The sequence below is a fragment of the Malus domestica genome, chromosome 04 (assembly GCF_042453785.1).
Source record: "Malus domestica chromosome 04, GDT2T_hap1".
Taxonomy (NCBI): Eukaryota; Viridiplantae; Streptophyta; class Magnoliopsida; order Rosales; family Rosaceae; genus Malus; species Malus domestica.
In genome coordinates, this window is record NC_091664.1 from 3,459,886 (window position 1) to 3,474,073 (window position 14,188).

Consider the following 14,188-nt stretch of genomic DNA (forward strand, 5'->3'; position numbering starts at 1 on the left):
ATGGCCCTAGCCTTACCTGCAGCAGGTCAACCTTTAAGGAATTCATTGGCAGCGAGAATCAATGCAGTGCCAAGGTGCATTATATATCCAGATGTGGAAGATGGGACAACCTTTGAAATCAAACCTCACATCCTCAACATATTGCCATCCTTTCATGGGTTGCCAAACAGTGATCCCAACATGCATTTGGTTGATTTTATTGAGGCATGTGACAACACCATAATCAGAGGTTTCTCTTCTGAAGCTATCAAGTTACGCTTGTTCCCGTTCTCTTTGAAGGACAAAGCCAAGGCGTGGCTGCATTCTCTGCCTGCCAATAACATTACAACATGGATAAAATTGCAAGAAAAATTTCTCAATAAATTTTTTCCTTCTTCCAAGACTCTTGCACTTAAGAAAGAGATATTGGTTTTCGCTCAAAAACCAAACGAGTCTTTCCATGAAGCTTGGGAAAGGTATAATGAGATGTACACAAAATGTCCTCATGCTGGGTTTGATTCTAACCTTGAAATGAACATATTTTATGATGGTCTCAATGCCACCACCAAAAGTCAAGTGAATGCATCTGCTGGAGGGTCGTTAATGTCAAAATCTGCAAGGGAAGCATTTGAGTTGTTTGATATGATGGCTTCTGAATCCCAACAATGGACAGAAGAACAAACACAAAAGAGGGGAGTTTTTGAGATTTCTCAAAGTTCTCCTAATGTTTCTGCTCAAATTGCTAAAATGGAAAAGAATTTTAATGCTAAGTTTGCTGCCTTAATGCAGGTCTCTTCCATGCCCAATGCCCAGGAAGCTTGCATCATTTGTAGTGAGACAACTCATGACATCACTCAATGCCCCCAACAAGGATAGCTATCCTGAGCTTGTGCAAGAGCATGTGAATATGGTGAATAATTTCATTAGACCCAGAAGTGACCCTTATTCCAATACATATAATCCTGGGTGGAAGAACCATCCCAATCTCAGTTGGGGTGGCAACCAACAGCCACGTCAATACCAATAGTCTTACCAATCAATTAGTGAGACTAAGAAACCATCTCTTGAAGATCAAATGTCACAGCTAGCTCAACATATGTCTGCTCTCTCTAATACCACCAACAATTTTGTCCAATCCACACAAACTAGCATTCAGAATCTGACGGCATCAGTAGGGAATTTGGAGACTCAAGTTGGACAGCTTGCTACCATGTTTAATGAAAGAGAGAAAGGAAAGTTCCCGAGCCAATCTGAGCAAAATCCAAGAGGGATGGAGCATTGCAAAGTAATACGGACATTGAGAAGTGGCAAGAGTTATGACAACAGAGAAGTGGTGCACCATGAAGCCGAAGTGGAAGAAGAAGAGTTTACTGAAAGTGCACCGTTAGCTGCAAAGTCTCGGTTAGAGGCTATTTCTGTAGCAGGTATTCCAGATCCAAATGCAAGTGACAAAGTGCAATCTCGACCCAACTCTGATGCAAACAAGGAAAAAGGCCTTGGTAGTTTATTTGCACCTTCTGACAAGCCACCATACAAGCCACCTCTGCCATTTCCACAAAGGCAGCAACAACGTTCCAAGGATCAACAATGCATTGAATTCATGAAGACGTTGGCTAAGGTTCAAATTAATTTGCCTCTATTAGATGCTATTAAACAGATCCCATCATATGCCAAATTTCTGAATGAGCTATGTTCTAGAAAGAAAAAGTTCTTGGAATACGAAAAGGTGATTTTAACTGAGCAATGCAGTGCTGTCCTCTTACATAAGCTACCACCCAAGAAGAAAGATCCGGGGAGTTTCACTATCTCTTGTACTATTGGTAGTCTTGATTTTCATAAAGTATTGATTGATTTAGGAGCAAGTGTTAACCTTATGCCTTATTCTGTTTTTCAAAAATTAGGTGAAGGAGAACTCAAGCCCACATATGTGAGTCTTCAATTGGCAGATAGGTATGTGACATATCCTTTGGGTATTCTGGAAGATGTGATTATTAAAGTGGATAAATTCTATCTCCCAGCTGATTTCATTGTACTTGACATGGAGGAAGACAAGGAAGTGCCTCTCATTTTAGGCCGACCGTTCATGGCCACCGCCCGGACACTTATTGATGTGGAAGCAGGTACTTTAACCTTAAGAGTGCAAGGAGAGTCAATTGTATTCAAACTCTTTGAAGCTGTCAAGCGTCCTTTCGAACCTGAAGAGTGTTTTCGTGTTGATGTTGTGGATGGGATTGTGCATGCAAACTTTGCCTCACGATCATCTAATGATGAGTTGTTAACTTGCCTCACCAACCATGATGCTACTTTATCTATGGAAGAAAATGTGGTGGACGTCATCGCTGCATTGGATAGTACACCAATTCATAATCCAAAGTGGCGACATGTTTATGAAAGCCTTGGAGTGCCTAAGCAGCCCCTTTTTCCTTCAAGTGAGCAAGCTCCGAAGTTAGAGCTCAAGCTACTGCCGAGCCACCTCAAGTATGCTCATCTCGGGGTGAGCGAGACCTTGCCTGTTATTATTGCTGCTGATCTTAATGACACGGAGGAAGAAAAATTACTAAGAGTTCTTCGCAAGTATCAAGATGCTCTGGGGTGGACACTTGCTGACATAAAGGGCATTAGTCTAGCTTTGTGCATGCATAGAATTTTTATGGAAGTTGGGACTAAACGAATTGTTGAAGCTCAAAGACGTCTAAATCCGATCATGAAGGAAGTTGTAAGAGTTGAGGTGATGAAGATGCTTGATGCAGGTATTATTTATCCAATCTCGGATAGTAAATGGGTGAGCCCGACTCAGGTGGTTCCAAAGAAAGCTGGTATTACTGTCGTGAAGAATGATAACAACGAGCTTGTGCCTACAAGGATGACCACCGGATGGCGAATGTGTATTGACTATAGAAAGCCCAATAACAGCACTATAAAGGATCATTTTCCGCTGCCATTCATTGATCAGATGCTCAAGAGACTAGCTGGTCATTCTTTCTATTGTTTCTTAGATGGTTATTCAGGATACAACCAAATTCCAATTTCCCCTGAAGATCAAGAGAAGACAACGTTTACATGCCCTTTTGGTACATTTGCATACAGACGAATGCCATTTGGATTGTGCAATGCCCCTACCACTTTCCAACGATGCATGATGAGTATTTTTTCTGGAATGGTTGAAAATATTGTTGAGGTTTTTATGGATGACTTTTCTGTTTTTGGTAATTCTTTCGATATATGTTTGGATAACTTGTCTTTGGTTTTGGAAAGATGCAGGGAGACTAATCTTGTGTTAAATTGGGAGAAATGCCATTTTATGGTTAAGCATGGCATTGTGCTAGGACATCTAATTTCAAGCAAAGGAATAGAGGTCGACAAGGCAAAGATTGAGGTGATCGCCAAATTACCACCACCAACTTCTGTGAAGAATGTGAGATCTTTCTTGGGACATGCTGGTTTTTATCGAAGATTCATTAAAGATTTTTCCAAAATTAGTCGTCCTCTTTGTAATTTACTTGCTAAAGATGCTTGTTTTGATTTTAATGCAGATTGTCATGATGCTTTCAACAAATTGAAGGATCTTCTCACATCAGCCCCAATTATAACAGCTCCAGATTGGACCCTTCCTTTTGAGCTCATGTGCGATGCTTCCGATTACGCTGTGGGTGCTGTTCTTGGTCAGCGACGTGACAAGCTCCCCTATGTTATATATTATGCCAGCCGCACTTTGAATGATGCTCAGCTGAATTATGCCACGACGGAAAAAGAATTACTTGCAGTGGTATTTACTCTTGAAAAGTTTTGATCGTACTTAATTGGTGCAAAAGTCGTTGTGTATTCTGATCATTCTGCTCTCAAGTACTTATTGTCTAAAAAAGAGGCCAAACCACGATTGATTCGATGGGTCCTTCTCTTGCAAGAGTTTGATTTGGAGATCCTAGATAAAAAGGGACGTGAGAATGTTGTGGCGGATCATCTCTCAAGATTAGTAAATGCAAGCACTGATGAGGCATATTCATTGCCCCTGCAAGAGAGCTTTCCAGACGAGCAACTTCTAGCAGTTACTCATCAAGTACCATGGTATGCTGACATCGCAAATTATTTGGCATCTGGAGAAATACCATCAGAGTTCAGCTACCAACAAAGGAAGAAGTTCCTCTCCACTGTAAAACACTACTTTTGGGATGAGCCATACCTTTTCAAGCATTGCCAAGATCAAATCATTCGTCGGTGTGTCCCCTTAGAAGAACAAGAAAGCATTTTGAAGTTTGCTCACCATTATGCATGTGGTGGTCATTTTGGACCAAGAAGGACAGCGGCCAAGATCTTACAGAGTGGTTTCTTTTGGCCATCTTTATTCAAAGATGCATACATATGCTGCCAGGCTTGTGATAAGTGTCAACAAGTTGGAAATCTTTCTCAGAGAAATGAGATGCCCCAACAAAGTATTTTGGTGATTGAATTATTTGATGTTTGGGGTATAGACTTCATGGGACCTTTCCCTTCTTCACATGGCAATCTCTACATCTTGGTGGCGATTGATTATGTATCTAAGTGGGTGGAGGCAATAGCTTCTCCAACATGCAAAAGTTATGTGGTGTTAGGTTTCTTGTAGAATACTATTTTTCCCCGATTTGGAGTACCTCGTGCTATCATCAGTGACGAAGGTACGCATTTCTTAAACCGCACCATGGCTTCCCTTTGTGCCAAGTATCATATTCACCATCGCATAGCCACTCCATACCATCCACAGACATCTGGACAAGTTGAAGTATCTAATCGGGAGCTCAAGAGGATTCTTGAGAAAACGGTCAGTTCATCTCGAAAGGATTGGAGTTTAAAGCTTACTGATGCTTTGTGGGCATATAGGACAGCTTATAAGACACCAATTGGGATGTCTCCTTTTCGTTTGGTGTATGGGAAAGCTTGCCATCTGCCTATGGAACTTGAGCACAAAGCATATTGGGCTATTAAGCACCTCAATTTTGACTACCAAGCAGCGGGAGAGAAGCAGAAGCTGCAGTTGAATGAACTGGAAGAAATAAGGAATGATGCTTATGAGAATGCAAAGATTTACAAGGATAAGACCAAGAAATTTCATGATGCTCACATCCTGCGTAAAGAGTTTCAACCAGGTCAAAAGGTTTTACTTTTTAATTCAAGATTGAAACTATTTCCAGGAAAGCTCAAATCACGTTGGAATGTTCCATATCATGTTGTACAGGTCCATCTTCATGGGGCTGTGGATATCCAAAACATGCAAACTGATTTTGTCTTCAAAGTTAATGGACATCGCTTGAAGTTATACAAAGAGTCTCCATATGATCTTGCTAAGGATTCCATCACTTTGAAGGAACCTGTTATTTGAATCAAACTGCCAACAGAATGTCTAGCTCTAGACAGTAACTAAAGCGCTTCTTGGGAGGCAACCCAAGCTTTCTATCTTTCATCTTTATTTTGAATAATTTTAAATGTACTTGTTCTGTTTTTCTCTTGTTTTCTGGTTTGTGTGTTTAAGTCCTACTTTTGTTCCTTTATGCAGGTAATGATTTTGCAATCTCTACCACAACTTCTTGCAAGGTATTTTTTTCATTCATAAAAACGAAAGGAACATTAAACAGATAAATACAAGAATGAGCCTTCACAAAGGCTGCTTAGGAGAAGTCTCAGTAGTCGGCAGAGCTTCAGCAGTCGGCGGAGCCCCAGAAGGAGGAGGCATCAGAGGTTGATAATTTGGAGCTTCACTACGCGGTACAGCCCCAGAAGACGAAGGCAAATGCTGTTGGAACAAACCTACAAACCGCTGATGATCAAGTAAAATCTGACCATCAGATTCCTGCATCTGGTCAATTTTCCTCTTCATGTTTGTGACATAGTTATGTGCGAGCCTGTGCAATTGTTTATTCTCATGCTTGAGCCCTCTAATATCCTGTTTGAGACTCATCACTTCAGCCGCCAACGATTCAACTTGACGGGTTCGGGCAAATAGGCGTTGGGCCATATTGGACACGGAACCTGCACACTGCACACTGAGAGCCAGAGATTCCTTAACAGCCAACTCATCAGACCGTTTGGCAAGTAATTTGTTATCTTTGGGGGTGACAAGGTTCCTAGCCACCACCGCAGCTATCATATCATTCTTCATCACCGAATCCCCAACGGTAAGGGGACCAATAGGAGATATGAAAGATGGGCGCCATATGTTGTATGGAGAAGGCGGAGCTGCCTCTTCACCAAGGTTCAAGTCAAAACGACGGTCGGAAGGGCCAAACATTTTTCAGAGGTGTTAAGGAAAGCAGAGGTCGGACAAGTCAAGATCGTAGAAATGCAAAGAGGGAGTTTTTACAGGCAGAAATTCAAGTGTGCTTTGAACGTCCTGCATACCTCTATAAAAATCAGCACGCGATGGGATTTCAGAGATCGAAAAGGCAATTCCAGATATCGAAGAGGCCAACTAAAAAAATCAAAGAGGCATTCGCTTTCTCAAAAGTTGGGCTTGCTTAGAAACCACGGCCAATCTTCTTTTCCAGATTTGTCCGCACTCGTCACATGCAACCTCTGCACTCGACGGATTTCAGAGATCGAAGAGGCAAGCTCAGAAATTGAAGAGGCAAGCTCAGAAATCGGAGAGGCATCTGCTTTTCCAGACGTGTCAGCATCTGTCACATGCACACTCAGCTTACGGAAATCACGGGCAGTCTGTCGACGATTTCTGGTAAAGTAGAAGGCACGTGAAGTTTACTGTTCAATCATCCAACGGTTGCCGACAAAAGTGAAAGAACAGTACCAGTTATTATTTCCTATAAATGTTGACCTTCACCCTCCATGGCAAGGCAGACATACATAACCTTCTTCTTCTCAGAGAATGCCTTTCCAACACACCCTCTCGAGTCACTCAGTGTTCCTTATTCCTTGGGGTACCTCTGAAAACAACCCATCCAAAGCAAAAGTATTTCATATCATGAAGGTTGAAAGCAAGAGTATCTCATATCATGCTTTCTCCCTGTCCTTCTCCTTGTCTTTGTTTTACGACAAGGAGAAAGAGAGTAATCAGCCAGCACTTGGTATCAATCTTCCGATCTGGAGCCAACTGCCTGGAACCCCTTCCTGATTGCTTACCTAGCCTTGCTCTCGAGTACTCATCTTCATCCTTTTATGCTTCCGCTTCGTCTACCACATCTGCCTAGGGAACAGATAAGGGAAGTGAAAATGATGCCTCGAAGCATGTGGAGACAATTTACCAATTCATCCTCAGCTAGGGACAAGGAGAAAGAAAGCAAGAGGTGGGCACTTGGAAAGATTGAAGAAAGAAACAGACCAACACAGCTACCTTGTGCCAGCCCGCGATGCAGAAGAAACAAGCAGAGAAGAATGACTTACACATTTGCTCTCCTCGCCTACACAAATTGGTGTGTTCTTTCCTTTTCTTTATGTGTCTTTATTTCATTTTATATTTCTTTCCTTCCATTTTTATGTCTTATTGTTCAAAAATTCCTTTCATTATCATTGGGGACAATGCTATAATTAAGTTTAGGGGTGGAAATATATTTTGTTAGTTTATTTCTCTTTCAAAAAAAAAATAATAATAAAAAATAAAATAAAATAAAATAAAAAAGTTTTTGCATTTTTATTGTTGTTTGTAGCTACTTCTCAATTCAATGATGAGATTTGATTTTAATTTCCTTCTTACTTTCAAGAAGTCTAAGTTCTTTTCGTTGTCTTTGTGTTAACTGTGATTTCCAGAAATAAACTTGAAAAATAAATGTGCCTAGTCTTGTCAATGTGAAACTTGAGCATAATTGGGAGATTATGTAAACCTTGTGAGTTTTTGAGCCTATACATGAATGAACCATTATGCATCAATCTCATTCCTTCTTGTGCGTATGATCTCACTGTACATGTATCTCTAGAACTTGCTTTATACTACTCGATTCATTAATCAATTCATGTAATAACTTGGAAGTGATATAAGCCATCTTTGGATCGTTTGAGCCTTTCATGCCTACCTTATATGCTATGTTTATCCGTAGTAGCCCGTTGAGCCTTTAACTAAGCCATTTCTTTGTTAGCCACATCTGTTTACCTTGCTCCAATATTGGAGTTGAGCCCATACACAGAAATCGATTCCTTATTGTTTTGAGAAAGTATTACATGGGTTGTGCTCTTGGGGGTTTCATTTATGTAGAAAGATGGATGAAAGCATGTGTATTACAATGAAATGTGAATTTGATGGGTGATGTAGCTTTTGCAGATTTGTTTCTTTCATAAAAAATAAAAAATAAAAAAATTAAAAAAAAAGAAAAAAAAAGAAAAAAGAAAAAACGAAATATAAGAAAATTGGAGAGTGTTGATTTGTTAAAAATGTGTCTGCATAGTATAAACTTCCTTTTGAAGTTGAATTTGGGGAGTAACAGGTGCTCGAGGTTTTATTATTTTGCTTTCAATTTGAGGTGGTGTGATATTGAGGTGTTGGAAAATTACCAAAGTGTACTTTCTCAAAATTTTTGATTTCCATATCCTTTCTTTCATTAGCCTATCACCTTTAGCCCCATTACAACCGTAATAAAGTCCTATTGATCCAAGGTATTACTTAAATATTGATAAGCGAGTTAGGTGGACAATCAAGCTTATGGTGGCATGTACAATGAGATCACTTGAGTGAAACACATTAACCAAAACTTATGAGTGAATGAGCGTATGTCTTGTGAGAAGCTCACATGTTTGCATATGATGATTTAAAGGAGTTTGGAATTGCATTGACATGGCTAGCTCACACATGGCATTTCAACGTTTTGTTTGAAGGAAATTTGGTTAATTATTGGATGATGTTTTGAGCTCTTGATTAGTTCTTGGTTGTTTGTATCATGATTAGCACTTATCTCTGAAATCGAAATTTAGAAGTTGGCTATTAAGTTGTTGAGTCTAGTTTTAGATGAGTGGTTTTGTTTTGTGTTTTGTTTTACTAGAGGACTAGCAAAAATGCAAGTTTGGGGGTATTTGATCACTCATATATTTCATGCATTTATACCATCCATTTCTAAAGTCTTTGTTATGTTTTTGTGTTAAAATGGTGGCATTTTACCTTACCTTGTGTTAGTGTGCAATTAAATTTGCTTTAAGATTAATTTCAAGCAAAGTGGAGAAAAATAAAAAGAAAGAGACAGGACACTTTGTGTTTTGTCTAATTGAACCTAATCCAGTCTGTTATTATGTGCAGATGGGTCCAGAATATACCGGTTTCAATTATCCTTATCCAAAGTTGCAGACCACTACAATACCACTACATCTTAAGGCTTAAGTGGGGAGAGCACGGGTGGAATAAAAAAGAAAAAAAGAAAAAAAAGAAAGACAGTGGGAGAGGGACACAGCATAAACAAAGACAGAGAGGATGGCACACTGACAGAAAGAATAAAAGAAAAGAAAGCAGGAAGGAAGTGGAGTGCACACTGACAAAAAGAAGAATAATAAGAGAGAAGTGGGAGAGACACGGACGAAAAGAGAGGGAGACTGACGGGATAAAAGCAAAGAAAAATAGAGGGGAACGGAGGCAGAAGACAGAAGGTAGAGTGCAGAAAGAAATGGGGGGAGACTGACGCGACAGAGGGAGACACGGACGGAGAAGACAGTGTGCAGCAAGAGGAAGACACGCAGCAGACGCAGAGAAGGAGAGGGCAGCAGGCAGAGGAAAAAAAGTCAGGAGCAGAGGAGGAACCAAAAACGGGTGTTTTCTTTCTTTGTTATTTTGTTTTATGGATAAATTTTTATGTATGAACATAATTATGTGTAACTAATTTATTATGCTAGAGTGAGGCCATGAGCCGCAACATGAATACGTAGTTTTATTTTTCAATTGCTTAAGTGTTGTTACATGCTTGCTTTGATATTTTCAATCACTGAATTAAACTATCTATGTACCTTGATGCTTGATCACCATTAGGATGCTTAGAAAAGTTATCGGATGCAATTTTGAATGAATGTCACGTTAAAATTGGTTGTGCTTCTTGTGATTGAGGATTGTACTCTCCTAAGGTAAATATCATGCTCTTAGGGATTATATGGTTTAACAAAAGGATTTTCACCAAGATTAATGAATCACTCATGTTTATATTTAATCCAAATATCATGGATAAGTTGCATGTAGTGGTATGCGTTTTAGCTTGAATGTCACAAGTAAAACATACACAAGGAAAATCCAACCTTCAAAGCATGTGTGTTTTCAATTATTTAAGCAATTGGAATAGCTACGTAGGAGTGTTGTTGGTAAAGGTTGAACTCTAGCATATTGTCAATCTATTTTTCTTCAATCATTTATTTTATCTTGAATTTTCTCATTTACTTGTTTTGTTTAGTTGAATCATTATTTCTATAAACCAATTCCCATTTTAGATATTTGTTTAAGTCACATCCAATATTATTTAGTTTTGTTGAATTAGTGTAGTTCTTAGAGTTAACTAAGTTAAATACACAAAAGCTCATAAATTGTTTATACCAGTCCCTGAGGAAATCGACCTTGCTTGAGTCATTCTATACTACAACACTTGTTCTCTTGCAAGAATTTTCTATGGTTTAACCCTTTGTTTTACAAGTGGTAAAATCGCTATCAGGGTGTGTCACTCACACTATTTATAGATCTATAACAAAATAACTCACACTATTTCTGAAAGTAAAACAAAATAACTTACACTATTGCTGGAACTATAACATAATAATCCATACTATTTTTGAAACTACATTATAATCACCCACACTATTTTTGAAAGTGAACCAAAATAACATACACTATTTTTGAAACTACAGCATAATAACACACACTATTTATGGATCTACAGCATAATAACCCACAATATTTCTGAAAGTGAGCCAAAACAACTTCACTATTTATGAAACTCAAACATAATAACCCACATTTTTTTCTAGAACTATAACATAATAAACTAAAATATTTCTGAAAGTGAACCAAAATAACCTACATTATTTATGAAACTACAACATAAAAACCCACACTTTTTCTGGAACTACAACATATGAACCACACTATTTCAGGAACTACAATATAATAACTCACACTATTTCTGAAATTGATCCAAAATAACTCACACTATTTATGAATGATAACAAAATAAACATCATTTCTGAAATTAGAACAAAATAACTCACACTAATTATGGTTTTGAACCAAAAATAATTCACACTATTGCCGAAACTATTGCAAAATTATAATTATTTATGAAACTGAAGAAAACACACTTTCTCATGGTTATAAAAGTCGTTAGGTATTATTCGGATAGCAGACTGGAGCTTAGGAGGACTAGACAGATGTAAAGTAAATTTATTATCTATCTTTGTGCTTTGGTAAATTTTTATAGAATGAGATGAATGTTTAAATAATTACAACTCCATGGAACTTTACAAAATATTTTTTAAAAATCTTATGAATTTATTGTAAATTTAAAACAAAATAAAAGTGTTAAACATGTGATGTAAAAAGCATTTGAACATGAAAAAAACGCATTTGGACAACAATTTAAGAAAAAAAAATTAAATAAAAAAGGGAGGGAGCACCATGATGTGACGCCTCAAAGAAGGGAGGTGTTATGGAAAGCAAATTAATAAGAGAAATGATAAACACACACCTTTTATAGCTTCCTACACACCCCTGATTAATCATGTTTGTTGTTTTCGTTTAATTTATTCAATCTGATGGCCTAGAACAAAGACGGGTGTGAGAAAAGCTATAAAAGGTGTGTGAAAATCAGCTCCCATTAATAAAACATTAAATATGAAAGGGTGAGATCGTGTGGGGTGGGAATGAAGAGAGAACATGTTGAGATACTAGTAGGGATGAGTAACGGTTGATGGGCGGGTAACCGCGGATATTTACCTATAACAGTTTATGTTCGTACCCGTATAACCGTTTACCGGTTAGGTAAACCGTTTATAAACGATTATACCCATTCCCATAATCGTGTACCTATTTAACCATAACTGTTTACTTATTTAACCATAACCGTTTATCATTTTTTTTACCCGTTTACCCATTTTTTCACCCATCTACATGTTTTTTTTAACAACTTGAAAATTACAAAAGAAAAATTTGTCATAATTTTCGTTATAACTGCGGTATGTGCTTAACAGTACATCGTTATAATGGGTATCAATTTAAAGCAGTCTGTACAAAACCTAGCTAGTTCTGGAATCACAAATGCTCGGCTTTCTCCACCCTCTCATGCTATTTTAGATGATGGTATGTATCCGTCCTAAACTCTCTTTCGAACCTTGTCATTAGTCTAGACCAGATTTTCTTTTAAGTTTTTGTGTTATACGACAATTCTTGTATTGAGGCTCATGAACGAAGCTAGAAATTTAACTATGAGGGGCACCTTAAAAAATTTGAGTTTTTTTTTTGGACAAATAAAGCTAGTTCTTTTACAAATGCTGAAAAAATTAATTTCAAAATGCCTAATTTTATTACTCTATTGTCTAATTTTGTCTTTAATTGTTGACAATCTAATGCTCCTTTATACTAATTAACCAAATACATGCAACTCAACAAGGTTTAGACATTAGTGCGTGAGAAAAATATACATGAGGGAGACGCATTTAAAAACTAAAAGAGAATTTTCACTATTTAAATACAATTAATTGAATAATCTGCAAAGCAAAAAACATGAAAATGATTAATTGAATAATTTGTAATGCAGAAAAAATGGGATGAGAGCGGGCATGTGCCCCCATTGGGTCTTACCCCTCTCCGTCCATACTGAGGCTTCACCTCATAGCTTTCCTTTCTACGGATACATGCCGGGAAGGCTCTATGATCTCAATACAAAATATATAAACAAAGATGAATTGAAGTCACTGATAAGCACATACCGCGGCAATGGAATACAGTATGTGGCAGATATAGTATCCGTTATAAGCAGTTATAACCGTCATATATTGAACATTACAATATATAAACAAAGATGACATTCGTTACAAAAGTAAAAAGAAAAACAAAAATAAAGATTAGTTTTTTAAAGGGAACTTTAACGAAAAGCTTCCGGTACTGTTCACTTTAACGAAAAACCACATTTTTACACTAAAAAGTCAATCCTGGTACTATTCATTTTACCTTTTATTTTGTCCTTTTCATTAAAATTCAAAGTTTTCAAGCCCTTTTCATTAGTTTTCCTTTTTTTAAATTTTACATATATTAAATTAAATGGGTAAATGAATACCCGTTATAATAGCAGGTAATACCCATAATCGATGGATACACGTTATAATAGCGGGTAATACCGATAACCGCCCATTTAAATTTCACAGATAAACGGTTATACCCATAATCGTTTGTTCCTCTAAACGGTTACCCATAACAGTAACCGTGAACTTTAAATTACCCAAATTCATGGGTATTTTGCCCATCCCTAAATACTAGATGTCCAAATTACATTGGAAAGCAAATTAATAAAACATTAAGTATGAAAGGGTGAGATCACGTGGGGTGGTTTTTAAATATGAAATGTTGAGATCACGTGGGATGAGAATGAAGAGAGAAACTTATATTCTTCCTCTCTTTCCGTTAGGGGTAATTATGGAAAGTCATGTTTAAGTTCGTAATGCTTTTACAAATTCTGTTCATTTGTTTTTATACAGTTCAATTACTAAATGACCTTGGTTTTAACTAAATTTTTTACAGATAAAATCTTTATAGAATAATTTATAATATGACCGGTACTGATTATAAAACTGAAGTTTTATAAATCCCCTTCTACTTCTTATTTGAATAGTCAAGTATTATTTATATTTGGTGAGCCTATCGGGTACAGTGTATGGAGACCCCATCATACCGAGCAAAAATAGACGGTTCATCGACTTTATTATGGTGGTCCAATAAACTAGGACATGCTTTGTCATAGTAGGGTACATAACGCGAACTGGGCAAATATAATGCAAACATCATTATTGTTGTTACGTTAATCACATGTAGCTTGTATGTGTGTGGTTTATACTAAAATATCGGAGATTTCCAACAATAATAATTTTTTTTTTAATAAATAATAGTATCTACTTTAAGATGGTGGAGGATTGGGTTAAACCTTATAATGAGTTTGTCATAATAATATGGTTCAACTTCGTATTTGGCGAGAATCAAATCTAAAACATCTCATTTATGAGTGAAGATGAATATCACTAGACCGTAGTACTAAATGATTGTTTCACTTATTTTTAATTTATTTCT

The 14,188-nt window shown here is 37.3% G+C and overlaps 1 non-coding gene and 1 pseudogene across 1 annotated transcript; one reads left to right on the top strand and one right to left on the bottom strand.

The window, feature by feature from the left end:
• Positions 1 to 387: 387 nt before the first annotated feature.
• Positions 388 to 494, bottom strand: LOC114824677 (small nucleolar RNA R71). Its single transcript, XR_003772949.1, has one exon. It is a non-coding gene; the product is annotated as a small nucleolar RNA R71 (small nucleolar RNA).
• A 581-nt stretch (positions 495 to 1,075) lies between these two features.
• Positions 1,076 to 5,332, top strand: LOC139195405 (uncharacterized; annotated as a pseudogene).
• Positions 5,333 to 14,188: the final 8,856 nt, after the last annotated feature.